Here is a 5,762-nt window from a genome sequence, read left to right on the forward strand (position 1 = left end):
GACTTTATTCTGTAAAGTGCCCTGAGATGACTTTGTTGTGAATTGGCACTATATAAATAAAGTTGAATTGAATTGAACTCACTATATCTACTGCATATGGGGCCATTATTGTGTTACCCAAAGCCAACATGGCATGTCTCACATTATGCTCTGTATAGGAAGCAACTGTTTGGTGGAAGAACTGATGAGTAAAGGTGATTGAGATGCCCCAGTGGCCTAATGGATAAGGCACTGGCCTCCTAAGCCAGGGATTGTGGGTTCAAGTCCCATCTGGGGTGGTTGACAGCAGAGTGGCGCAGCGGAAGCGTGCTGGGCCCATAACCCAGAGGTCGATGGATCGAAACCATCCTCTGCTAACTGTGTTTTGTAAGCTGACTTAGGGCCTTTACAACCTCTTAGTAAAGTGAACCAGATACAGAAAGTACATATTCACCTACTATACAATTCCAGATGCATATCAGCTTGGGAATGCAATTATTGTATATTTCACATTCTTTTCTCTGCTCTTTCAAATGCTTTCCTCCATCTTACTATACTAACTGCTTTTATTGTCATTATTGTGCTACCCAAAGGGTTCGAGTCCAATCTGGGGTACAATGCCAGTTTCATATCAGCATGGCAATCTAGTTTCTACGTGTTTCACATCTTTTTCTTTGCACTTTTAAAAATTTCCCTTTCGGAAATCTGGGGTGGTTGACAGCAGAGTGGTACAGCGGAAGCGTGCTGGACCCATAACCCAGAGGTCGATGGATCGAAACCATCCTCTGCTAACTGTGTTTTGTAAGCTGACTTAGGGCCTTTACAACCTTTTAGTAAACTGAACCAGATACAGAAAGTAAATATTCACCTCCTGTACAATTCCAGATGCATATCAGCTTGGGAATGCAATTTTTGTATATTTCAAATTCCTTTCTCTGCTCTTTTAAATGGTTTCCTCCATCTTACTATACTAACTGCTTTTATTGTCATTATTGTGTTACCCAAAGGGTTCGAGTCCAATCTGGGGTACAATGCCAGTTTCATATCAGCATTGGAAACTAGTTTCTATGTGTTTCACATCTTTTTCTTTGCACTTTTAAAAATTTCCCTTCTACTCACTATATCTACTGCATTTGGGGCCATTATTGTGTTACCCAAAGGGTTCGAGTCCAATCAGGCGTGGTTGAAAGCAGAGTGGCGCAGCGGAAGCGTGCTGGGCCCATAACCCAGAGGTCGATGGATCGAAACCATCCTCTGCTAACTGTGTTTTGTAAGCTGACTTAGGGCCTTTACAACCTTTTAGTAAAGTGAACCAGATACAGAAAATACATAGTCGCCTACTGTACAATTCCAGATGCATATCAGCTTGGGAATGCAATTTTTGTATATTTCACATTCTTTTCTCTGCTCTTTCAAATGCTTTCCTCCATCTTACTATACTAACTGCTTTTATTGTCATTATTGTGTTACCCAAAGGGTTAGAGTCCCATCTGGGGTGGTTGACAGCAGAGTGGCGCAGCGGAAGCGTGCTGGGCCCATAACCCAGAGGTCGATGGATCGAAACCATCCTCTGCTAACTGTGTTTTGTAAGCTGACTTAGGGCCTTTACAACCTTTTAGTAAAGTGAACCAGATACAGAAAGTACATATTCACCTACTGTACAATTCCAGATGCATATCAGCTTGGGAATGCAATTATTGTATATTTCACATTCTTTTCTCTGCTCTTTCAAATGCTTTCCTCCATCTTACTATACTAACTGCTTTTATTGTCATTATTGTGCTACCCAAAGGGTTCGAGTCCAATCTGGGGTACAATGCCAGTTTCATATCAGCATGGCAATCTAGTTTCTACGTGTTTCACATCTTTTTCTTTGCACTTTTAAAAATTTCCCTTCTACTCACTATATCTACTGCATTTGGGGCCATTATTGTGTTACCCAAAGCCAACATGGCATGTCTCACATTATGCTCTGTCTAGGAAGCAACTGTTTGGTGGAAGAACTGATGAGTAAAGGTGTTTGAGATGCCCCAGTGGCCTAATGGATAAGGCACTGGCGTTGAGTGAGGATTTTTAACTATAAGCTTTATCAAAAAGGAAAGTTTTAAGCCTAGTCTTAAAAGTAGAGAGGGTGTCTGCTCCCCGAATTTGGATTGGAAGCTGGTTCCACAGGAGAGGAGCTTGATAGCTAAAGGCTCTGCCTCCCATTCTACTTTTGCAAACTCTGGGAACCACAAGTAGGCCAGTATTTTGGGATCGAAGTGGTCTAATTGGGCGATACAGGACTATGAGATCTTTTAAATATGATGGAGCTTGACCATTAAGAGCTTTGTATGTAAGGAGGAGGGTTTTGAACTCTATTCTAGATTTTATGGGAAGCCAATGAAGAGAAGCTAGTGAAGGTGAAATATGATCTCTCTTTCCTAATCCAGTCAGCACTCTTGCTGCAGCATTTTGGATTAATTGAAGGCTTTTTAGAGAGTTATTAGGACACCCCAGAAGTAGGGAATTACAGTAGTCCAACCTAGAAGTAACAAATGCATGGACCAGTTTTTCGGCATCACTTTGAGACAGGATGCTTCTAATTTTAGCAATGTTCCGTAGGTGGAAGAAGGCTGTTCTAGACATTTGTCTTTTATGTGACGTAAACGCCAAATCTTGGTCAAAGATAACTCCAAGGTTCCTCACCGTAGTACTAGAGGCCAAAGTTATGTCATCTAGAGTAACTATATTGTTAGACAGCATATTTCTCATGTTTTTAGGCCCAAAGAGGATGATTTCAGTTTTGTCTGAATTTAGAAGTAGGAAATTGTAGGACATCCAGTTCTTTATGTCTTTTAGACATGCTTCAAATTTGACTAATTGGTTAGTATCTTCTGGTTTCACAGATAAATAGAGCTGGGTATCATCTGCATATCAGTGGAAGTTTATGGAATGTTTCCTAATGATTTTGCCTAAAGGTGACATGTAGAGATTAAAAAGTATTGGTCCTAACACAGAGCCCTGTGGAACTCCATAGCTGACTTTGGTGCATAAAGAAGAGTCATCATTAACATGAACAAGTTGGAATCTGTCTGACAGATAAGATTTAAACCAATGTAATGTGGTTCCTTTAATCCCAAATCCATGTTCTAGTCTCTGTAATAAAATGTTGTGGTCAATGGTGTCAAATGCGGCACTAAGGTCTAGTAAGACGAGTACAGACACAAGTCCATTATCTGAAGCCAGGAGAAGATCATTGGAGACTTTTACCAGTGCTGTTTCTGTACTGTGATGAGCTCTAAATCCTGACTGAAAGTCTTCATACAAATTATTCCTGTAAAGGTGATCACATAATTGTTTTGCAACTACTTTTTCAAGGATTTTAGAAATAAACGGGAGATTTGATATTGGTCTATAGTTGGCTAAATCCCCTGGATCAAGACAAGGTTTTTTAAGTAATGGTTTGATTACAGCAACTTTATAGGCCTTTGGTACATAGCCAGTTTCTAAAGATAGGTTAATCAAATCTAATATGAAAGTGTCTATTAAAGGTAGAACATCTTTAAGCAATTTGGTTGGAACAGGGTCTAAAAGACATGTTGTTAGTTTTGAGGAGGCGGTAGTTGAACTTAGCTCAGTGAGATCTATGGGTGAAAAGCAGTCTAAGATGGATTGGGGCCTTATTGAGGATTCTATAGCTGTTGTACATGAAGATCTAGCCGTAATATTTGTAGGGAGGATCTGGTGAATCTTTTCCCTAATGGCTACAATTTTACTAGTAAAGAAAGTCATAAAGTCATTGCTGCTCAAAGTTAAGGGAATACTAGGCTCAACAGAACTATGGCTCTTAGTCAGCCTGGCTACAGTGCTGAACAGAAACCGGGGGTTGTTCTTGTTTTCCTCTATTAATGCGGAATAATATGCTGTTCTGGCATCACGGAGAGCTTTTTTGTATGTTTTTAAACTGTTTTTCCAGGCTAACCGGGATTCTTCTAAATTAGTGGAACGCCACTTCCTCTCTAACTTTCGTGTTGCCTGCTTTAAGCTGTGCATTTGTGAATTGTACCATGGAGGTCGGCTCCTCTGATTCACTGCCTTCTATTTCAAAGGGGCAACTGTATCTAGTATCCTACGCAGTGAGGCGGCAGAATCGTCAACTAAATAATCAATTTGCACAGGAGTAAGATGGCTACTCACCATAGTATTGACACATGGTGGTGAAAAAGATGAAGAAATAATTTCTTTAAATGTATTCACAGCATTTTCAGATAAACATCTGCTGTAGTGGAATTTTTTCCTAACTGCTGTATAGTCCGTTATTGTAAATTCAAATGTTATTAGAAAATGGTCAGACAGAAGAGAATTATGAGGAAATACTATTAAATTATCAGTTTCAATGCCATATGTAAGGACAAGGTCTAACGTGTGACTAAAACAATGAGTGGGTTTATTTACATTTTGGGAAAAACCAATTGAATCTAATAATGAATTAAACGCAGTGCTCAGACAGTTACTGTCAGCATCTACATGAATGTTAAAGTCACCCACTATAATGACTTTATCTGTACTAAGCACTAAATCAGATAGAAAATCAGAAAATTCAATCAAAAACTCTGAATAAGGGACTGGAGGACGGTACACGATAACAAATAATAGTGGTTTTTGAGTTTTCCAGTTTGGGTGTGAAAGGCTAAGAGTAAGACTCTCAAATGAGGTATAACTATGTTTAGGTCTAGGAATTATTGATAAGCTAGAGTGAAATATTGCTGCTACTCCTCCACCTCGGCCTGTGCATCTAGGAACATGATAATTAATATGACTTTGGGGGGTTGACTCATTTAAACTGACATATTCTTCCTGCTGCAACCACGTTTCAGTGAGACAAAATAAACCAATTTGATGATCATTTATCAAGTCATTTACTAACAAAGATTTAGAAGAGAGAGATCTGATGTTTAATAATCCACATTTAAAAGTTTTGGGTTTTGGTTCAGTATGAGCAGTTGTATTACCCAAAGGGTTCGAGTCCAATCTGGTGTGGTTCAAAGCAGAGTGGCGCAGCGGAAGCGTGCTGGGCCCATAACCCAGAGGTCGATGGATCGAAACCATCCTCTGCTAACTGTGTTTTGTAAGCTGACTTAGGGCCTTTACAACCTTTTAGTAAAGTGAACCAGATACAGAAAGTACATATTCACCTACTGTACAATTCCAGATGCATATGAGCTTGGGAATGCAATTTTTGTATATTTCACATTCTTTTCTCTGCTCTTTCAAATGCTTTCCTCCATCTTACTATACTAACTGCTTTTATTGTCATTATTGTGTTACCCAAAGGGTTCGAGTCCAATCTGGGGTACAATGCCAGTTTCATATCAGCATTGGAAACTAGTTTCTATGTGTTTCACATCTTTTTCTTTGCACTTTTAAAAATTTCCCTTCTACTCACTATATCTACTGCATTTGGGGCCATTATTGTGTTACCCAAAGGGTTCGAGTCCAATCTGGTGTACAATGCCAGTTTCATCTCAGCATGGCAATCTAGTTTCTACGTATTTCACATCTTTTCCCTTCTACTCACTATATCTACTGCATTTGGGGCCATTACTGTGTTACCCAAAGCCAACATGGCATGTCTCACATTATGCTCTGTATAGGAAGCAACTGTTAGTTGGAAGAACTGAGGAGTAAAGGTGTTTGTGATGCCCCAGTGGCCTAATGGATAATGCACTGGCCTCCTAAGCCAGGGATTGTGGGTTCGAGTCCCATCTGGGGTGGTTGACAGCAGAGTGGCGCAGCAAAAG

The 5,762-nt window shown here is 39.8% G+C and overlaps 1 non-coding gene across 1 annotated transcript; it reads left to right on the plus strand.

Annotated features, from left to right (window-relative positions):
- The first annotated feature begins 205 nt into the window (after positions 1 to 205).
- Positions 206 to 278, plus strand: trnar-ccu (transfer RNA arginine (anticodon CCU)). Its single transcript has one exon. It is a non-coding gene; the product is annotated as a tRNA-Arg (tRNA).
- The last annotated feature ends 5,484 nt before the right edge of the window (positions 279 to 5,762 follow it).

This window comes from Channa argus, unplaced genomic scaffold, assembly GCF_033026475.1.
Source record: "Channa argus isolate prfri unplaced genomic scaffold, Channa argus male v1.0 Contig013, whole genome shotgun sequence".
Lineage (NCBI taxonomy): Eukaryota > Metazoa > Chordata > Actinopteri > Anabantiformes > Channidae > Channa > Channa argus.